The sequence below is a fragment of the Nycticebus coucang genome, chromosome 8 (genome assembly GCF_027406575.1).
Source record: "Nycticebus coucang isolate mNycCou1 chromosome 8, mNycCou1.pri, whole genome shotgun sequence".
NCBI lineage: Eukaryota > Metazoa > Chordata > Mammalia > Primates > Lorisidae > Nycticebus > Nycticebus coucang.
This window is the reverse complement of record NC_069787.1, coordinates 95,965,251-95,988,183: the sequence shown is the minus strand read 5'-3', so window position 1 is coordinate 95,988,183 and position 22,933 is coordinate 95,965,251. Positions and strand designations below refer to the sequence as shown.

General features: G+C 39.1%; 1 protein-coding gene and 1 pseudogene across 7 annotated transcripts in view; both read right to left on the bottom strand.

Moving 5' to 3' along the window:
* The window catches only part of DOCK3 (dedicator of cytokinesis 3), an 899,254-nt gene that overhangs the window by 741,958 nt on the left and 134,363 nt on the right, over positions 1-22,933 (bottom strand). The gene's annotated exons all lie outside the window — the stretch shown is intronic.
* LOC128592668 (RWD domain-containing protein 1-like) lies at positions 6,612-7,315 on the bottom strand (annotated as a pseudogene).

Here is a 22,933-nt window from a genome sequence, read left to right as displayed (position 1 = left end):
CTCCCCCATTCGGATGCCCTTTATTACCTTCTCTTGCCTCACTGAGTTGGCTAGAACTTCCAGCACTATGTTGAACAGTAGTGGTGATAGAGGACAAGCTGTCTGGTTCCAGTTCAGAGTGGAAAAGCTTTCAGTTTTACTCCATTCAGAATAACATTATCTGTGGGTTTCTCATAAATCACTTCTGTCAATTTAACAAATGTGCTGCCTATGCCTAATATTCTTAAGAGTTCTAATTAGAAAAGGATGTTCAATTTTATGAAATGTTTTTTCTCCATCTATTGAGAGTATTATGTGGTCTTTGATTTTGCTTCTGTTGATATGGTGAATTATGTTTATGGACGTGTATATGTTAAAACAGCCTTGGCAACGGACTTTCACAAAATAAGATGAATAGAATGCTACCACACTTATCAATTATCTCAATAAATGTCAATGGCTTGAATTCCCCACTGAAGAGGCATAGATTGGCTGACTGGATTAAAAACAGAAGCCATCTATTTGCTGTCTGCAAGAAACACGCCTCACATCAAAAGACAAATTAAAACTCAGAGTTGAAGGTTAGAAGTCAATTTTTCAGGCAAACGGAATTCAGAAGAAAAGAGGGGTCGCAATCTTATTTTCAGATACATGTGGATTTAAAGCAACTAAAGTCAAAAAAGACAATGATGGTCACTTCATATTGGTCAAGGGAAAAATACAACAAGAAGACATTTCAATTCTAAATATTTATGCACCCCATTTAAATGCTTCCAGATTCTTGAAACAGACTTTGCTTAGTTTGAGCAATATGATATTCTATAACACCATAGTAACAGGGGACTTTAATACCCCTCTCTCAGAGCTAGACAGATCCTCTAAACAGAAATTAAACAAAGATGTTAGAGATTTAAATGAGACCCCAGAACAACTGTGCTTGATAGACGTATACAGAACACTCCATCCCAAAGATAAAGAATATACATTCTTCTCATTGTCCGATGGAACATTCTCCAAAATTGATCATATCCTAGGATACAAAACAAACCTCAACAGAATCAAAAGAACTGAAATTCTACCTTGCATCTTCTCAGACCACAAGGTGCTAAAAATGGAACTCAACTCCAACAAAAATGCTCAACCTCACACAAAGGCATGGAAGTTAAACAACCTTATGCTGAATGACAGTTGGGGGCAGGAAGAAATAAAAAAGGAAATCATTAACTTCCTTGAGCATAACAACAATGAAGACACAAGTTACGAAAACCTATGGGATACAGCAAAAGCAGTCTTGAGAGAAAAATTTATCTCTTTAGAAGCCTACATTAAAAAAACAGACAGAGAGCACATCAACAAACTCACAAGCCATCTGATGGAATTGGAAAAAAAAAAAGAGCAATCTAAGCCTAAACCCAGCAGAAGAAAAGAAATAGCCAAAATTAAATCAGAGATTAATGAAATTGAAAACAAACAGCCAAAATTAAATCAGAGATTAATGAAATCACTGAGAAAATTAATGAAACAAGGAGTTTGTTTTTTAAAAAAATAAATAAAATTGATAAACTTTTGGCTAGACTAACCAGAAATAAAAAAGTAAACTCTCTAGTAACCTCAATCAAAAATGACAAAGGGGAAATAACAACTGATGCCACAGAGATACAAGAGGTTATCTCTGAATACTACAAGAAACTTTATGCCCAGAAATTCAGCAACATGAAGGAAATGGATCAAGATTTGGAATCACACCCTCTCCCTACGCTTACCCCAGATGAAATAGATCTCCTGAACAGACCAATTTCAAGCACTGAGATCAAAGAAACAATAAAAAATCTTCCAACAAAAAAATGCCCTGGTCCAGATGGCTTCACACCAGAAGGCTATCAAACCTTCAAAGAACAGCTTATTCTATATTGCAGAAATTATTCCAAAAAATTGAGAAGGAAGGAATCTTCCCCAACACGTTCTATGAAGCAAACATCACTCTGACACCAAAACAAGGAAAAGACCCAACTAAAAAGGGGAATTTCAGACCAATTTCACTAATGAATACAGATGCAAAAATTCTCAACAAAATCTTAGCCAACAGATTACAGCTTATCATCAAAAAAGTCATACATCATGATTAAGTAGGTTTCATCCCAGGGATGCAAGGCTGGTTTAATATACGCAAGTCTATAAACATTATTCACCATATCAACAGAAGTAAAACTAAAAACTATATGATCCTCTCAATAGATGCTGAAAAAGCATTCAACAAAATCCAGCATCCTTTTCTAATTAGAACATTGAGGAGTATAGGCATAGGTGGCACATTTCTGAAACTGGTCAAAGCTATTTATGACAAACCCACAGCTAATATTTTGCCGAATGGAGTCAAACTGAAAGCTTTTCCTCTTAGAACTGGAACCAGAGAAGGTTGTCCTCTGTCACCATTACTATTCAACATTGTGCTGGAAATTCTAGTCAATACAATTAGATAAGACAAGAAAATAAATGGCATCCAAATCGAAGCAAAGAAGATAAAACTCTCCCTCTTAGCTGATGATATGATCTTATACTTAGAGAACTCTAAAGACTCAACCACAAGATTCTTGAAAGTCATTAAAAAATACAGTAATGTTTCAAGATATAAAATCAATGTCCACAAGTCAGTTGCTTTTGTATATGCCAACAACAGCCAAGATGAGATGTTAATTAAAGACACAACTCCATTTACCATAGCCCCAAAGAAAACAAAATACTTAGTAATATACCTCACAAAACAGGTGAAGGACCTCTATAAAGAAAATTATGTAGCCTTAAGAAAAGAAATAGCAGAGGACCTTAACAAATGGAGTCACATACCATGCTCATGGCTGGGAAGAATCAACATTGTTAAAATATCTATACTTCCCAGAGCAATTCACTGATTCAACGTCATCCCTATTAAAATACCAACATCCTATTTTCAAGACTTGCAAAAAATGATTCTGCATTTTGTATGGAACCAAAAAAAAAACCCATATAGCTAAGGCAGTTCTTAGTAATAAAAACAAAGCCAGTGGTATCACCATACCGGAATTTAGGCTGTATTACAAGGCCATAGTGGTCAAGACAGCATGGTACTAGCACAAAAATAGAGACATAGACATTTGGAATCAAATAGAAAACCAGGAAATGACATCAACAACTTACAGCCACCTAATCTTCGATAAAACAAACAAGAGCGTCCACTGGGGGAAAGAGTCCCTATTCAATAAATGATGCTGGGAAAATTGGACATCCACATGTAAAAGACTGAAACTAGACATGTACCTTTCTCCACTCACAAAAATTGATTCAAGATGAATAAAGGACTTAAATTTAAGGCATGAACAATAAAAATCTTCAAAGAAAGAATAGGAAAAACACTGGAAGATATCGGCCTGGGGAAAGATTTTATGAGGAAGACTATCATGGCAATAGCAACAACAGCAATAATAAACAAATGGGATTTAATTAAATTGGAAAGTTTCTGTATAGCCAAGGAGACAACAACCAAAGCAAATAGACAACCTACCCAATGGGAAAGGATATTTGCATATTTTGAATCAAACACTTATTACCCAGAATCTATACAGAACTTCAATTAATTCACAAGAAAAAAACCAACAATCCCATACATCAATGGGGAAGAGAGACGAATAGAATCTTCTCCAAAGATGACCGATGAATGGTCAGCAATTATATGAAAAAATGCTCATCATCCCTAATTATTAGAGAAATGCAGATTAAAACCACCCTGAGATATCACCTAACCCCAACGAGAATGGCCTATATCACAAAATCTAAAAACTGCAGATGCTGGCACAGTTGTGGAGAGAAAGGAATACTTTTACACTGCTGGTGGGACTGCAAATTAATACAACCTTTTTGGAAGGAAGTATGGAGAAACCTCAAAGAACTCAACCTAGACCTCCCATTTGATCCTGCAATCCCGTTACTGGGCATCTATCCAGAAAGAAAGAATAAAAACCTTTTATTATAAAGACACCTATACTAGGCTGTTTATCCCAGCCCAATTTACAATTGCCAAAATGTGGAAACAACCTAAATGTCCTTCAACCCAGGAATGGATAGGTAAGCTGTGGTATATGTACACAATGGAATATTATTCAATCATAAAAAATGGAGATTTTTCAGCATTTGTACTAACCTAGATGAAGGTGGAATACATTATTCTTAGTGAAGCATCACAGGAGTCAAGAAGTATGAATCCTATGTACTCAATTTTGATTTGAAACAAATAATGACAATTAATGACATAGTTGGGCATGGGGGAAGAGGGAGAGCAGACAGAGAAGGAGGGAAGGGCTGACAGAGAGGAAAAGAAGAAAAAAACCAAGAACAAGAAAAGAAAATGGTGACTAATTTTCACATAAATTGGGTTTAATTTTGAGCAAAGTATATTACTTAAACATTAATTTTTAACTCATCATGTTAATATGTTATTTAGGATATTGTATCCTTATTTATAAGTGACACATGTTTGTAATTTCTCCTTTATGATAATATATTTTCTCCAACGTTAATATCAGGTGTACCCAGATCAAGTAGAATGATTTTGATGTATTTCTTCTTTTTCTACTGTCTATAAGATTTAGCATGATCTGTTTGAAATTATCTTTTACTTTTATTTATAAATACTAGTTGTCTATTTTTTGATACTTAAAAAAAAATTAGAAGTTAACTGATGACTCCATACTGAATCTTAGAGTCAAAGCATTCTATAATAGACATACTCTTATTTGACAATGTGAATGTTACTTTCTTTGCATTATTATTATTATTGCTTAATATTTCGGTGAAGCAATTGTCTGATTCCTTTTCTGAATGTATTTATGTTCGTTCATTCTTTACAAGGTTTTTGTTTCTAATCCTTATCTTAAATATTGTTATTGTTACTAAATTTTAAGTCTCTTTAATTCTGTGAAGGCAAAAAAATGGAAACCTAATTAACACATGTATATGTAAAAATTAAAATTAAAATTAAAATAATATAAAAAATAAAACAGCCATGCATCCCTGGATGAAACCTACTTTATCATGATGTGACTTTTTTGATGATAAGGCATAATCTGTTAGCTAGGATTTTGTTGAGAATTTTTACATCTATATTCATTAGTGAAATTGGTCTGAAGTTCCCCATTTTAGTTGGATCTTTTCCTGGTTTTGGTATCAGGGTGATGTTTGCTTTGTAGAATGTGCTGGGGAAGATTCCTTCCTCCTCAATTTTTTTGGAATAATTCCTGCAGTACAGGAATAAGCTCTTCTTTGAAGGTTTGATACAATTCTGGTGTGGATCTATCCGGAGCAGGGCATTTTTTTGTTGGAAGATTTTTTATTCTTTATCTCAGTGCCTGAAATTCGTTTGCTCTTGAGACCTATTTTTCTTAAGTCTAAGAAGTGGGTGTTATTCCAAGTATTGATCCATTTCCTCCACATTGTCAAATTTCTGGGTGTAGACTTTCTTGTAGTATTCAGAGATAATCTCTTGTATCTCTGTGGCATCTGTTGTTATTTCCCCTTTATCATTTCTGACCAAGGTTACTGGAGATTTTACTTTTCCGTTTCTAGATAGTCTGGCCAAGGGCTTATCTATTTTATTCACTTTTTCAAAAAACACACTATTTGTTCGTTCATTTTCTGAATGACCTGTTTCCAGTATAATTAAACTCTGATTTAATTTTGGTTATTTCTCTTCTTCTACTAAGTTTAGGGTTAGAGTGTTTCTTCTTTTTCCAATTCCATAAGATGTTATGCTCACTTTTTGTTTTTTTAATGTAGGCATCTAGTGCAATAAATTTTCCTCTCAGTGCTGCTTTTACTATATCCCACAAATTTTGGTAACTTGTGTTTTCATTGTTGTTATGTTTGAGGAAATTAACCATTTCCTCTTTTATCTCTACCTCAACCCACCTATCATTCAGCATAAGGTTGTTTAATATCCAAGACTTTGTGTGGGGATGAACATTTTTGTTGGAGTTGAGCTTCACCTTTATACCCTGTGGTCTGAGAAAAGACATGGTATAATTTCTATTCCTTTAATTTTGCTGAGGTTGGATTTGTATCCTACAATGTGGTCCATTTTGGAATATGTGCCATGAACAAAGTATATTCTTTTGCTTTGGGTGGTGTGTTCTGTATATGTCTATTAGTCCCATTTGTTCTAGGGTCACATTTAAGTCCTTTCTTATTCTTATTTAGTGTCTGTTTAGAGGATCTGTTCAGTTCTGACAAAAGGGTGTTGACCCCTGACTACCAAGGTGTTATGAGATATCAGATTGCTCAGACCCCTCAAGATGTTTCATAAATCTGGGAGCATTTAAGTGAGGTGCATAAATATTTAAAATTGATATGTCTTCTTGTTATGTTGTTCCTTTGACCAGTATGAAGTGTCCATCTTTGCCTTTCTTTTTTTTTTTTTATTTTAAGGTCAGTTTATTAAGTTCAATGATGAAAGCTATCAGAAGATATTCTCCTGAAAATTATTTTTTCTTAGGAAAAAAAAAATAAAGGAAAATCAAAACCCTCTGAGCATAGCCACAGATGCTGTGGCAGTCAAGCCTCTCTACAGATGGGGACAGTCCATCAGTCAGTTGAGTCACTCGTGGTTAAGCAGGATTGTAGTCTGGATCATCCTCATCATCCTCCAGCTCCAAGTCATCCATTTCCTGGAACAAGGACTCGTCTACTTCTACACTGTTTCCAGAATCCTCCAAAAACTGGTATCAGATGTGTCAATATTATGATCTTTTTCAAATAACTGCTTCCCACTTAATTTATTTTTTCCTGCTTGTTCTTCTTTCATCCATTTCTTTTTAATTTCCAAAAGTTCTCCATCAAAATTAGCCTTCCAATTTAAGAAATTCTCAATTGTAACAGGAGTGCCATGAAATAATTGCTTTTCAGCTTCTTCTGCTTCTTTTTCTTTGTTTCTTTTCTTCTTCTCTTCTAGTTTTTATCTGATCTACTATTTCATTTAATTTTTCTTGCACAGCTGTCACTAGAGTAAAGAACATCACCATACCAAGATTTTCTTCAGCCTGTAATGCTAATAATTTTAAAATGTTTGAGATATCATTATCTTCTAGATTTTCCTGGGAGAATATTTCATAAAGGGGAGCTTCATCTGGGTATTTTTCACCGTATGTAAACTTGAGGGTAGTCTGTACAGTTTCATCCTTTTCTCCAGCCTCAAATGTCACAGTAACAGTGAAGCTGGGGGGATTTTCTGATAACACTGTGTAGGAGTCAAGGAAGATAAAGACTCCAGAGTCTCCAGCTCATTGCACTGCTCCTCACCGTAATCTGTCATCGTGGCCCTTGATGCTGCCCATGGATTGCCCAGACACCCAAACAGCACACAGCAGCCGAGACTACAGCCGCGCTGGGAGCCATCTTTGTCTTTCTTAACTGAAATTACTTTGAATCCATTTATATATGAGAATAAGATTGCAACCCCTCCTTTCCTCTGATTTGTATTTTCTTGAAACACTGTTTTCCATCCCTTGACCTTGAGTCTTGATTTGTCCTTCAGGGCTAGGTGTGTCTCCTGGAGACAGCATAAGGATACCATTGTGTTTTTCTATCCAATCAACCAGCCTGTGCCACTTCAGTGGGGAATTCAATACACTGACATTTATATAGAGCAGGGGTCCTCAAACTTTTTAAACAGGGGGCCACTTCACTATCCCTCAGAAAGTTGGAGGGCTAGACTATAGTTTAAAAATAAAATATGAACAAATTCCTATGCACACTGTACATACCTTACTTTGAAGTAAAAAAACAAAATCACACCGCTTCATGCAGACCATGGGCCATAGTTTGAAGACCCCTGATATAGAGTATTGATGAGCCTGGTAGAATTCTATTCATCTTATGAGATAGTCTCTTGTGAAGTTTTATCTTTTGCACCACTTTAGAAGCTAAGCATTGGCCTTTGGCTTCTAGGTGTTTACTGTGGTGGTAGTCCGTTGTGGTGGTCAGTATTGAGGAAAGGTCTAAGTAGTTCCTGTAGAGCTGGTCTTGTGACAAATTTCCTCAGTGCTTGCATATCTGCAAAATATTGAACTCCTCTGTCAATTTTGAAGCCAAGTTTAGCAGGATACAGGATTCTGGGGTGAAAATTATTTTAAGAATGAAGATGGATGATCATGCTCTTCTGGTTTGGAAAGTTTCAGTTGAAAAGTCTGCTATCATCCTAATGGCTCTGTCCTTGTAGGTAATTTGGTGATTATTCCTACCTGCTTACAGAATTTTTTCCTTCATCTTGACTTTGGACAGGTTCACTACAGTATGTCTTCGAGAGGCTCCATTAAAGTTTAGATGACCCAAGGTTCAATATTCATCTGAAAGGAGTGTGTCAAGATCTTTAGTAAATCTTGGGAGTTTTGAATTATGATACTCTCCAGTAGGGCTTCCACACCTCTGGGACAGTCTTCTTCCACTTCCCCATATGGATTGCTATTATCCATATGTTTGAACACTTCATGGAGTCTCATACTTCTCCAAGTGCCTGCTCTGCTTTCGCTCTCTTCTTTTCTGACTCTGTAACTACCTGAGTTAACTCAAAGGCTTCATACTCTCTGATCTTCTTTCTTCTCCACATTCTAATCCATTTTTGATACTTTCTACTGTATCTTTATACTCTCTAATCATTTCCTTCATTTCCTTAGGCTGATCCATGCCTTTTGTATATTCTACACATCTCTCGTCTAACTTTTGGCTCTGTCTTTATAATTTACTTATCCATTCCCTTTATTGTCATAATCATCCATATTTTTTTTTACAAGAAATTTTATTTTTTTTTATTGGTGAGGATTCATTGAGGGTACAATAAGCCAGGTTACTCTGATTGCAATTGTTAGGTAAAGTCCCTCTTGCAATCATGTCTTGCCCCCATAAAGTGTGACACAAACCAAGGCCCCACCCCCTTCCCTCCGTCCATCTTTCTGCTTCCCCCTCCATAACCTAAATTGGCATTAATTGTCCTCATATCAAAATTGAGTACATAGGACTCATGCTTCTCCATTCTTGTGATGCTTTACTAAGAATAATGTCTTCCACTTCCATCCAGGTTAATACAAAGGATGTAAAGTCTCCATTTTTTTTAATAGCTGAATAGTATTCCATGGGATACATATACCACAGCTTGTTAATCCATTCCTGGGTTGGTGGGCATTTAGGCTGTTTCCACATTTTGGCGATTGTAAATTGAGCTGCAATAAACAGTCTAGTACAAGTGTCCTTATGACTAAAGGATTTTTTTCCTTCTGGGTAGATGCCCAGTAATGGGATTGCAGGATCAAATGGGAGGTCTAGCTTGAGTGCTATGAGGTTTCTCGAGACTTCCTTCCAAAAACGTTGTACTAGTTTGCAGTCCCACCAGCAGTGTAAAAGTGTTCCCTTCTCTCCACATCCACGCCAGCATCTGCAGTTTTGAGATTTTGTGATGTGGGCCATTCTCACTGGGGTTAGATGATATCTCAGGGTTGTTTTGATTTGCATTTCTCCACTATATAGAGATGATGAACATTTTTTCATGTGTTTGTTAGCCATTCGTCTGTCACCTTTAGAGAAGGTGACATTCATGTCTCTTGCCCATTGATATATGGGATTGTTGGCTTTTTTCATGTGGATTGAGTTCTCTATAGATCCTAGTTATCAAGCTTTTGTCTGATTGAAAATATGCAAATATCCTTTCCCATTGTGTAGGTTGTCTCTTTGCTTTGGTTATTGTCTCCTTAGCTGCACAGAAGCTTTTCAGTTTAATGAAGTCCCATTTGTTTATTTTGTTGTTGTTGCAATTGCCATGGCAGTCTTCTTCATGAAGTCTTTCCCCAGGCCAATATCTTACAGTGTTTTTCCTATGCTTTCTTTGAGGATTTTTATTGTTTCATGCCTTAAGTCCTTTATCCATCTTGAATCAATTTTTGTGAGTGGGGAAAGGTGTGGGTCCAGTATCAGTCTTTTACATGTAGACATCCAGTTCTCCCAACACCATTTATTGAATAGGGAGTCTTTCCCCCAAGGTATGTTCTTCTTTGGTATATCGAAGATTAGGTGGTTGTAAGATGTTAGTTTCATTTCTTGGTTTTCAATTCGATTCCAAATGTCTATGTCTCTGTTTTTGTGCCACTACCATGCTGTCTTGAGCACTATGGCTTTGTAGTACAGACTAAAATCTGGTATGCTGATGTCCCCAGCTTTATTTTTGTTACTAAAAACTACCTTAGCTATACAGGGTTTTTTCCAGTTCCATACAAAACGCAGAATCATTGTTTCCAAATCTTGAAAGTACGATGTTGGTATTTTGATAGGAATGGCATTGAATAGGTAGATTGCTTTGGGAAGTATAGACATTTTAACAATGTTGATTCTTCCCATCCATGAGCATGGCATGTTCTTCCATTTGTTAATATCCTCTGCTATTTCCTTTCTGAGGATTTCATAGTTTTCTTTATAGAGGTCCTTCACCTCCTTCGTTACGTATATTTCTAGGTATTTCATTTTCTTTGAAACTATGGTGAACGGAGTTGTGTCCTTAATTAGCTTCTCATTTTGACTGTTATTGGTGTATACAAAGGCTACTGACTTGTGGACATTGATTTTATATCCTGAGACATTACTGTATTTTTTGATGACTTCTAGGAGTCTTGTGGTTGAGTCTTTGGGGTTCTCTAAGTATAAGATCTGTCGTCAGCAAAGAGGGAGAGTTTGACCTCCTCTGCTCCCATTTGGATTCCCTTTATTTCCTTCTCTTGCCTAATTGTATTGGCTAGAACTTCCAGCAATACGTTGAATAGTAAAGGTGACTGAGAACAACCTTGTCTGGTTCCACTTCTAAGAGGAAAAGCTTTCAGTTTTACTCCATTCAGTAAAATATTGGCTGTGGGTTTGTCATAGATAGCTTCAATTGGTTTTAGAAATGTGCCATCTATGCCTATACTCTTCAGTGTTCTAATTAGAAAAGGACGCTGGATTTTATCAAATGCTTTTTCTGCATCTATTGAGAGGATCATGTGATCTTTATTTTTGCCTCTGTTAATATGGTGGATAACTTGCGTATGTTAAACCAGCCTTGCATCCCTGGGATGAAGCCTACTTGATCATGATGAATGACTTTTTTGATGATAAGTTCTAATCTATTGGTTAGGATTTTGTTGAGAATTTTTGCATCTATATTCATGAGTGAGATTGGTCTGAAATTCTCCTTTTTGTTTGGGTCTTTTCCTGGTTTTGGTATCAGGGTGATGTTTGCTTCACAGAATGTGCTGGGGAAGATTCCTTCTTCCTCAATTTTTTGGAATAATTTCTGCAGTACAGGAATAAGCTCTTCCTTGAAGGTTTGATAGAATTCTGGTGTGAAGCCATCTGGACCAGGGCATTTTTTGGTTGGAAGATTTTTTATTGTTTCTTTGATCTCAGTGCTTGAAATTGGTCTGTTCAGGAGCTCTATTTCTTCCTGGCTAAGTCTAGGGAGAGGGTGTGATTCCAAATATTGATCCATTTCCTTCACATTCTCAAATTTCTGGGCATAGAGTTTCTGGTAGTATTCAGAGATGATCTCTTGTATCTCTGTGGGATCAGCTGTTATTTCCCCTTTATCATTTCTGATTGAGGTTACTAGAGATTTTACTTTTCTATTCCTCGTTAGTCTGGCCAATGGTTTATCTATTTTATTTATTTTTTCAAAAAACCAACTCCTTGTTTCATTAATTTTCTGAATGATTCTTTTGTTTTCAATTTCATTGATCTCTGATTTGATTTTGGATATTTCTTTTCTTCTACTGAGTTTAGGCTTAGATTGTTCTTCTTTTTCCAATTCCATAAGATCTCTTGTGAGATTGTTGATGTGCTCTCTGTTTTTTGAATGTAGGCATCTAAAGCGATGAATTTTCCTCTCAAAACTGCTTTTGCAGTATCCCACAGGTTTTGGTAGCTTGTGTCTTCATTGTTGTTATGCTCAAGGAAGTTAATGATTTCCTGTTTTATTTCTTCCTGCACCCATCTGTTATTCAACAGAAGACTGTTAAATTTCCATGCCTTTGGGGGGGTCGAGAATTTTTGTTAGAGTTGAGTTCCACCTTTAGTGCCTTATGGTCTGAGAAGATACAAGGTAAAATTTCGATTCTTTTGATTCTGTTGATATTTGTTTTGTGTCCCAGGATATGATCAATTTTGGAGAATGTTCCATGGGGTGATGAGAAGAATGTATATTCTTTATCTTTGGGTTGAAGTGTTCTATATGCGTCTATCAAGCACAGTTGTTCTAGGGTCTCATTTAAATCTCTTATATCTCTGTTTAATTTCTGTGTAGAGGATCTGTCCAGCTCTGTAAGAGGAGTGTTAAAGTCCCCTGTTATTAGGGTATTATCAGATATCATGTTGCTCAGACTGAGTAAGCTCTGTTTCAAGAATCTGGGAGCATTTAAATTGGGTGCATAAATATTTAGACTTGAAACATCTTCTTGTTGTATTTTTCCCTTGACCAATATAAAGTGACCATCTTTGTCTTTTTTGACTTTAGTTGCTTTAAATCCACATGTATCTGAAAATAAGATTGCAACTCCTCTTTTCTTCTGAATGCCATGTGCCTGAAAAATTGTCTTCCAAACCTTGACTCGGAGCTTTAATTTGTCTTTTGAAGCCAGGTGTGTTTCTTGCAGACAGCAAATGGATGGCTTGTGTTTTTTAATGCAGTCAGCCAATCTATGTCTCTTCAGTGGGGAATTCAAGCCATTAACATTTATTGAGATAATTGATAAGTGTGGTAGTATTCTATTCGTCTTATTTGGTGAGAGTCCATTGCTTAGTTTTATCTTTTGCATCAGTGTGGAGGTTAGGTTCTGTCCTTTGGTTTCTGAGTTCTTACTTTGCTGCTGATCCATTGTGGTGGTCAGTGTGCAGAACAGGTTGAAGTAGTTCCTGTAGAGCTGGTCTTGTTGTGGCGAATTTCCTCAATGTTTGTATATCCGTAAATGATTTGATTTCTCTGTCAATTTTGAAGCTTAGCTTAGCAGGGTACATAATTCTGGGCTGGAAATTGTTCTGTTTAAGTAGATTAAAGGTAGATGACCATTGTCTTCTTGCTTGGAAAGTTTCATTAGAGAAGTTTGCGGTCACTCTGATGGATTTGCCCCTGTAGGTCAACTGGCACTTACTCCTGGCAGCTTGCAGAATCTTTTCTTTTGTCTTGACTTTGGACAGGTTCATCACAATGTGTCTTGGAGAAGCTCGGTTAGAGTTGAGGCAACCTGGGGTCCGATATGCCTCTGAAAGCAGTGTGTCAGAATCTTTGGTGATATTTGGGAAATTTTCGTTTATAATATTCTCTAGTATGGCTTCCATTCCTCTGGGGCATTCTTCTTCCCCTTCTGGAATTCCTATAACTCGCATGTTGGAACGCTTCATAAAGTCCCATAATTCTGACAGTGAACGTTCTGCTTTCTCTCTCCTTTTCTGCCTCTTTTACTATCTGAGTTATCTCAAGAACTTTGTCTGCTACCTCTGAAATTTCTTTCTTCTGCATGGTCTAACCTGTTGCTGATACTTTCCATTGCATCTTTAAGTTCCCTAATTGACTGTTTCAGTTCCTTCAGCTCTGCTATATCCTTTTTATATTCTTCATATCGTTCATCTCTTATTTGATTCTGTTTTTGGATTTCCTTTTGGTTATTTTCCACTTTATTAGCAGTTTCATTCATTGTTTCCATCATTTCTTTCATTGTTTTCAACATGTGTATTCTAAATTCCCTGTCTGTCATTCCTAACGTTTCTTTATAGGTGGAATCATCTGCAGTATCTACCTCATGGTCCCTTGGCGGGGTTGTTCTGGACTGGTTCTTCATGTTGCCTGGAGTTTTCTGCTGATTCTTCCTCATGAGTGATTTCTTTTATTTGTTTCCTTGCCCTAATTTCCCTTTCACCTCCTCTTGCTCTTTAAGTTCTCATGCCTGTGGACTAAGGGTTACAGGACCAGAAGGGTGAGAAGGTTGAAGAGCAAAAAAAGGGATGAAAGAAAGGAGGACCGAGTGATAAGAAAAACAAAAAAGAAAAATAGTGAAAGGAGAGGGGGTGGGTAAAAGGAATATTGACAAAAAGAAGAGAGGCACAGAAAGAGGGAGACAGAGCAATATAGGTGTACAATAGGGTAGTTTGACACAACCTTAAGAAAAAACCCACCTTCTGGGGGTGCCCAGTTGGGTGGTTCCCTTGAGGTCAGCAGCTGTTTGCTAACCTGATCAGACACAGTTCCCCGCCTCCACCAAGTAGAGAGGAAAGGCAAAAATGCTATAAATCAAACCAAAACAAGCAAACAGAAAACTTTACGGGATAAAATTGGGTGAAAAACCAAATAATAGCAGTAGAAACACTAGCAAAAATGAAGTTCTAATTATTGAAAAAGACAGCAATGGGAAATTATGATTAAACTAGAAAAATTGAGAAAGAAAAAGGATCTGTATGGAAAAGGTTGAACTTAAAAAACAAGACAACATCAACAGCATCAAAATAAACAAAAGAAAAACCAAAAAAAAAAAAAAAAAAACACCACAACCAAAAACAAAGCAGTACGTATATGTTATTGAATATTGTCTGAGCAACATGTGGTCTTCTGGGGTATGAGATGTTAATCACAGTTCTGATACGACTGGAGGCTGCTGATTTCTCAAACCCCAGCAGGTAGACACCCTAAATCTCTCTTCAGCCCACTTAAAAGGCACTTTGAACTTGTAAACTTGTTGAGCAGAAGCTTTCCCAGGGAAGTACTTGTCGCTGGAATCACTGCTGAAGTGGCTATCCACTTACCCAGTGTGCCAAAAGTGGTCTCTCTCTGCCCCTGAGGGTTAGGGCTGCCAGGCGGCTCAGACCCCGCCCTTAGGCTACTTGGTCGCTGGGTTACCAGCTCCCACCCAATTCTAGCTCTGTGACCCTGAGGGCGGAGCTTGCTGGGGCAGATCGCTCACAATGGCTCCCTGTGACCCACAGCCAAACACTCTTAGCTCCGTCTGGCTCAGCGGCTCAGACTGGGGCCCTAGACAACGGCCAAAGTTCCCCGCACTCCCGCTCAGGCTATCCCCAAGGCAGTTCAACTGAGTGCCAAGTCCAAAGACACCAAAACAGTTCACAGGTAAGACCTTTCCGGTTTGCAGTCTCGCTGCTACTGAACTTACAGTTGCGGGCAGGTTTAGACGGATTGAACACACGCGACCACTTGCCAGTTTTCCACTGTTTTAGTCCTCCTCTTGGGGTCCAAAAGTCTCTCGCTGACTCCCTGTGTCCTCGCAGGGGTGATGATAGGCAGATCCCACCAGCCAGATATGCCTGGAGTCCTATCTCCCCAGACTCACGGTGCCCAGATGCAAGGAAGCTGTTACACGGCCGCCATCTTGCTCCGCCTCCGGTCAATCATCCATATTTTAAATTCCCTTTCTATCAGAGTCATTAATTCTTTACAGGATGAATCTTCTATAAAATCTGCCTTGTTTTCCCTTGGAGGAGTTCCTCTGTTTTTATTTTTCCTTGTGCCTGGATTTTTCTGTTTCTTCCTCCTCATGTGTGCTTTCTTCTTGTTCACCTCTTTGTGCACCTTTTTCCTTTTCATTTCCTCCTTTGCTTCAAATTACCTTATCTCAGAGTTTACGTGATGAAGAAACCTCTTGATGTGAGACCAAAATGAAGAGAAAGGTAAGGCGCAGGCAGGAAGAAACAGAGGGGAAAGAATGAAAGAGAAAAAGAAGGAAAGGAGAAAAAAAAGGAAAAGAAAAGAAAAAGGGTAATGGGGAAAAAAGGACAAAACTTGGAGAACAGTAGAGAAGGAATTCAGAATGAGAGTGTGAGAATGATGGAAGAAATAGTATTGATCAGCATGGTGCTAAGGCCATGCTTGTAACTCAAGGGTTTTGAAGGGGCTAGACTGGGAGGGTTCTCTGAAATCAGGCAGTCCTTTTCAGGCTGAGCAGAGTAGACTCTTCCTCTGCCAAAACTAGGAAGGAAAGGAAAAAAAAAAAAAGACCACTAAGGAAAAATTAAGTAACAATGAAAACAAAATAGAAAAATTCTGCGGTGTGGTCGTGCCAATGCTATCTTCCATGGGACAGAGGTACAAGGATCTCTTAGCCCCCTTGAGCCAGACCACTGCTGTGGCCTAACTGCCAGACCACAGCTGTGTCCCCCCAGCTCTCAGCAATAAAAAAAAAAAGAAAGAGAAAATAATAAGATAAGACTAGATAAAGGAAATTTAAAATACTGTTGTATTTAATAGAGGAGAAAGAGAAGTGGAGTAAAGAAAGAAAGAGGCAAGAAAAGGGGAGGGGAGGATTCAGAGCAAGATGGCAGCCGAGTAAAAGCTTCTTTGCAACCAGGCGCGGTGAGATTGGGGAGAGTAGACCCCAGGCACCTCTGGCTTGTGGGCTCTGCCCAGAAACATCCCTTTAAAAATGCAGACAGACAGCTAGAGATTTCTTGACCCCAGGAGGAGGACAAAAGCAGTGGAGAAGTAGCAAGTGATTGTGTTCATTCCGTCTGAGGCCACGGCAGCTACCGTGGCTATACCTACAACAGCACTGAGATTGTAGACAGGGAATGCCTTCCCTGCAGGCATTTTTTGTTTTTATGGACTTGGGCACTCGATTGAAATAACCATGGGAGAATTTGGGTGAGATTGTGGGTGACATTAAGCATTTTCCAGGGTGCGAGACTGAGCCATTGGGCTAGAAGGGAGCTATAATTGTTCAGCTGGGGGCTGCGTGTAGCCGTTGTGGAAGAGCTGCCCTGCAGGCTCTGCCCTCAGGATCACAGTGAGGCCTGGGCTGGGAGACCTTGGGTGAGTGATCTAGTGACTGTGAACAGTGCCAAAGGCCATGACTGAGATGGATGGGAAGAGTGGAACTTTTAGTGTTTGGCAATAACAGAGCTGCCTTGCAGCCTTGGCCCTCAGTGGTATAGAGTGAGGCCAGTTTTGGCACACCTGATAAGCGGGCAGCCACTTCAGGAGAGATCCCAGTGACATGTGCTATCCTTGGAAGGCCTCTACTTAGCCAAGGTTAACAGTTTGAAGCGTCTTTTGAGAAGGCTGAGGAGAGATTCAGGATCTTAACTCTGCGGGGTTTGAGAGCAAAGAAGTCAGCAGAAGCCTCCAGACTCCATCTTATACAGCTGTATCAGCATTATAATAAGCATCTCATACCCTAGAAAATCATGGGTTGCCCAGATAAGATTCAGCAAGATATATACACTGCTTTTTTATTATTTTAACATTTTCCCCCTAGATTTTTTTCTTTCTTCATTTTTCTAGTTTAAATATAATTTCCCATTGTTGCCTTCTTTAATAATAAGAACTTCATTTATGCTAGTGTTTCTGCCCCTGCTATTTCGTTTTTCCCCCAATTTTATCCTGTAAGGTTTTCTGTCTGTTTTCATTTGATTTATAGTATTTTTGTCTTTCCTCTCTATTTGCTGGAGGTGGGGTACCGTATTTGCTAAAGCTGGCAAAGAGCTGCTAACCTCAAAGGAACCACCCAACCCAGCACCCCCAGAGGCTGAGGGTTTTTAAGGTGTGGGTCAAAGTACCCTATGGTACACCTTTATTACTTTTCTCCCTCTTTCTGTGTCTCTCTTCTATTTGTCAATATTCTCTTTTACTCACCCCCTCTCCTTTCTCTTTTTTTAATCTTTTTTCCCTTCTTGTTCTTCAATCTTGCATCCTTTTAGTCCTGTACCAAAATGACTCATCAAAAACTTAAGTCATAGGCATGATAACTTAAAGAGCAAGAGGAAGTGAAAGGAAAATTATGGCAAGGAAACAGATAAAAGAAAACACTCATGGCAGAAGAAACAGCAGAAAACTCCTGACAACATGAAAAACCAGTCCAGAGCAACACCCCCAAGAGACCATGAGATAGTTACTGCAGAGGATTCCACCTATAAAGAAATTTGAGAAATGAAAGAAGGGGAATTTAAAATACAGGTGATAAAAACAATGCTGAGAAAGTGGAAAATAACCAAAAGGAAATCCAAAAACAGAAACAAATAAGACATAAACAATATGAATAACACAGAAAGGATATAGCAGGGCTGAAGGAATTGAAGCAGTCAATTTGGGAATTTAAAGATGTAGCAGAACATATCAATAACAGATTAGACCATGCAGAAGAAAGAATCTCAGAGGTAAAGGACAAAGCTCAGATACTTAAAGAGTAAGAAAAAAAGCAAGAGAAACCAGAACATTCACTGACTTTATGAAGCAATCAAACATATGAGTTTTTCTTCCCACAAGGGGAAGAAGAATGCCCCAGAGGAATGGAAGCCACTATACTAGATTATATTATAAATGAAAATTTCCCAAATATCACCAAAGACTCTGACACACTCCTTTCATAGGGATATTGGACCCCAAAGCGCCTCAACTCTAATAGAGCTTCTCCAAGACACATTCTGACAAACCTGTCCAAAGTCAAGACAAAAGAAAAGATTCCACAAGCTGCCAGGAGTAAGCTCCAATTGACCTACAGGGGCAAATCCATCAGGGTGACTGCAGACTTCTCTAATGAAACTTTTCAAGTTAGAAGACAATGGTCATCTAACTTTAATCTACTTAAACAAAACAATTGCCAGCCCAGAATTCTATATCCTGCTAAGCTAAGCTTTAAAATTGATGGAAAAGAAGGGAGGGGCAAGATGGCTGATTGGAGCCAGCCTCCGACAGAAGCTCCCATCCAGAGGGAAGGATAATGTCCAGAAAGTACCCAATTAACCTGAAGACTGGAAGCCGAGCCAAAAGAGAAGTGTGATAACTGCAGGTCACCTCTGCTGAGGAAAGCTGCAACTCCGAGAAAGCAAACTTCAGGTACAAAATTCATCCCAAAGGAAAAGTGTCCAACCCCTCTCCCAAGAAAGTTGTGGTTCTTTTTTCTTTTTCTTTTTCTCATTTGCTCCTATAGGTTTTCTACAGGCGAGCAATGAACTGAGGACCTCTTGTCTCACCCCACAGGTGAGAGCTGTAGGAAGTGGAGTCTACTTCCCCAGAGGGACCCTGTTGTGACCCTGAGGACTCTACTGCCAGGCAGAAAAATTGAACTGCTTTCCCTGCCATTCTGAACTTTCAGTCCACCCTTCCCCCTTGCCTGATGAACCAGAAGCCTAATCCCTGCAGAGACAGTGGGAGGAGGCACATGAGCAGCAAACCCCTTACCAGACCAAGTGCCCCACCCCCACCTGGCCAAAGCCTGCTAGAGCCAAGGGTCCCGTGTCCTGCCTTTGCACTGCACCTCAACTGGCCAGAGTTGTGAGCTGAGCGCTCTCCTTGCCAAAGTCACTGGGCACCAGGCACTACCAGAACCGTGTGCAGCGTCACCCACCCTGCTACTGGATCTGTGTGCCCTGTGCTCTCAGAGCTACTCCTACAGGCAGAACTCCCTGGATGAGGTAGTCTCCTGGTACCTGCACAGGGTCACTTCCCACAAAGATCCAGCAATAATAGGGCGATCTTGCTGGGATCTAATCTTGGAGAAACACCTCCCCAACTCTGAGGACTGCCAGAGGAAACTAGAACTCGCTCTATATGGATACTGGGTCTGCAGAGCAGCAGGGGCAAAGGCGCTGTGGATGAGGGAGAAAAGCATTTGCTGACTTGTTAACCTTATGATTGGACTGAGTCCAAGTGGAACACTCACCAGTGGCTGGGCGGAGGGAGCACTGACCTTCCTTTGACTCTGACAGGTGCAAAGCCCCAGCACATCTGTTTATTAGAGGGAGCAGAATCTCAGCCCTCTGGGGTCACTAGTTACTGGGTGTGAAAGCGGAGAAAGAGACACAGCTGCCTGGTCCAATTCTGCTACCAGGTAGGCCTTTCTGACTCCACAGAGGACCTGAGCAAGCAAAATTTGAGCAGCCACCAGACCTCCACCATCTAGTTGCTGGGGACCTTTTGAACTCTCCCACTTGACAGTTTGTACTGACTGGATCAATTGGTTTGGAACTCCTAACCTGGGCCAATCACCAAAGGATCCTCTCAGGTGGTACACTGGTTGTGTGGTAAAGGGAAGGGTTGATTTTCCTCTTCCAGTTGTTGTCCATGGGGGAGGGGGGGGGTCTTAGTTGCTTACATTTCTCCACAGCTAAGACTTCACCAGAGTCACTGATTTCTCCCTTTCTCCTCCCACTAGTAATCAGGGCTATACACTGGATAATTGGGACAGATGTCAATTTAAAAAAAAAATCTTATACATGTGAACTCTATGAAACCCTACCAGCTCCTACAGGAGCAAGCTGATAGTGAGACACCAATTTAAAATGTATATGGACTCTCAAAAGGGGGAATGAGAGAAAATACACGGAAAAAGTGAAGTCTGATCTCAAGGAGGCCCCATGGATACACACGTAAGGTCCTCCCCATGATGACTCATCTCTTAGGAATTTGTAGAACCTTAACTTTCTGAGACCTGGTAACTAGTGCTTGCTTCTGTAAAAGCCTATGGGTCTATAAAAGCCCACGCCCACTTCTCCAGCTTGATTTAAATTACCAATGAGAAAGGTATCCATGGGCCAGAATTTCTGACTGGAGATAAATAGAAGACTGAGGCCAGTCAGGGAGCATGGCCATTTTAGAATATGATCTGCTATTGCTCCACCAGCTAGAATAAAGCCCTTCCTCTTTTAAACATGGTATTTAGGTGTTCTTTCTCTCCACTGGGCCTTGTCTTCCTGCAACAATACAATTCAAACCTAATCCCCAATGTGAGAGTATCTGGATGTGGGACTTTTGAGAAAGTTATTAGGTCAGATAGGCAGGACCCTTATGAATGGGATTAATGCCCTTATAAAAGAGACACCAGGGATGTCCCTCACTCCTTTCTGCCATGTGAAGACACAGCAAAAAGACAGTCATCAATGAACTAGGAAGCATGTGTTCACTAGACATCAAATCTGTTGACAACATAATCTTAAACTTCCCAGCCTCTAGAACTGAGAAATAAATTTCTATTTATAAACCTTGGGAGGGTTTATAAACCTCAGCCTATGGTATTGTTATAAAACCTTAAATGAACTAAGATAACATACAATACATACACACACACACACACACACACACACTTCGAACATAAAAATGTATTACAGTAGGGCAGCACTCATTGCTCAGTGGGTGGGGTGTGGGCCACATACATAGAGGCTGGTGGGTTTGAATGCCGCCAGGCCACTAAACAACGACGAGAACTGCAACAAAAAAAAAAAAGAAAGAAAGAAAGAAAAAAACAGCCGGGCATTGCGGCGGGTGCCTGTAGTCCCAGCTACTTGAGAGGCTGAGGCAAGAGAATTGTTTACGCCCAAGAGTTGGAGGTTGCTGTGAGCTGTGACACCACAGCACTCTACCAAGGGCCACATAGTGAGACCCTGTCTGGAAAAAACAAATGTGTAACAGTAAAATAATTGATGACTTCCATTTAACCAAAAGTGAGAGAAGATGTAGAAGATAATCAGAGTAAATTAGAGTTGTGTGACTCAATTAGACAGACATACACAGCCTCCAAAATGTGACTGAGATTCAAAAAGTGGATAAATATCATACATAATCTATGCCTTCAATATTATTATATGTCAGAGAATACTATGGATAACAAAATACATTAACATAGTGAAAAACTCCCAATTACAACAGAACTAATCCTAAAGCTCCTTCCCAGAGTGCCTATCTGCTTATACCTACCTATTTCACCTTCAGAGGTAGTGCCACTTTTTTTTCCATATAAACTATTCAGACAACTCCTTACACTCTACACATTGGCTTACAGGGGTAAAATCAGTATTCTCAGCTGATAAAGTCAGCAGAGCAAGGAGCAAGGTGCAAGAACTTTGCCAAAACAAGTACAGGTAAAGATCTAGGCCAAGCTCAACGGGGCATATTGTCCTCCGATTTAAAAAGTGATACAGGGCGGCGCCTGTGGCTCAAGGAGTAGGGCCCCCGTCCCATATGCTGGAGGTGGTGGGTTCAAACCCAGCCCCGGCCAAAAAAAAAAAAAAAAGTGATACAAATGTGGCAATAAATATGGTGATGATGACCTGAAAAATGTCTGCCTCTTTTGAGTCACACAGCTCTAATCTGTCCTGATTACCTTCTACATCTGGTACTCATTTATTCTGCTTATTACCCTTTATATTCACCCTGAACAGAGTCCCTTCCTGTGGTGGATTTTCCCTGTATCCTATGTCTTCTTTAATTTATTGCTTTGTCCTGAAAAAATACATTCCCTAGATGGAAGTTTCTTGAGAATAGTTATATGGGAAGAAAACCGTGACCTCAGATGTCAAAAATATCTTTCATATACTCTCACATTCAAGTTCATGGGTTTTGGTTAGGTTATAAAATTCTAGACTAAAAATCTATCAATGCTACACTGTCTTCAAACTTCCAGAGTTAAAATCCAAGGTCATTCTTATTCCTGATCCTTTATATTTGGCATGCTCTTTCCTGTCTTCGAATGTTTGTTAAATCTTCTTGCTGACAACTGATCTGAAATTTCAGGATAACTTGAATCTATTTTCATTCATGTTAGGTTCTTCCTAGGCCCTTTCAATTTGGAAAGTCCCTTCTGGGCAAGTTTCCTGAATTATTTAATAGTGAGTTTTTACACTTCAGTTTGTCTCTTCTATGTTTCTGAATCTCCACCAAATGACACGCACCTCTCGAAACTGACTTCTAATGTCCTTCTCTAATTTATTATGGCTTTGTCTTTTTATTCTATGTCCTAGAAAATTTCCTCATTTTCCAACACTTCTACTGAGATTTTTCATTCCTGCTACCATGTTTTTAATTTCCAAATGTTTTTTATGTTGTCTGAAGTTTTTTTACATTATCCAGCTCTTGTTTCATTGATATACAGTAGAAGCTCTTTAAGTTTACCACCCAAGGGACTGTACCAAACTGGTCAACATACAG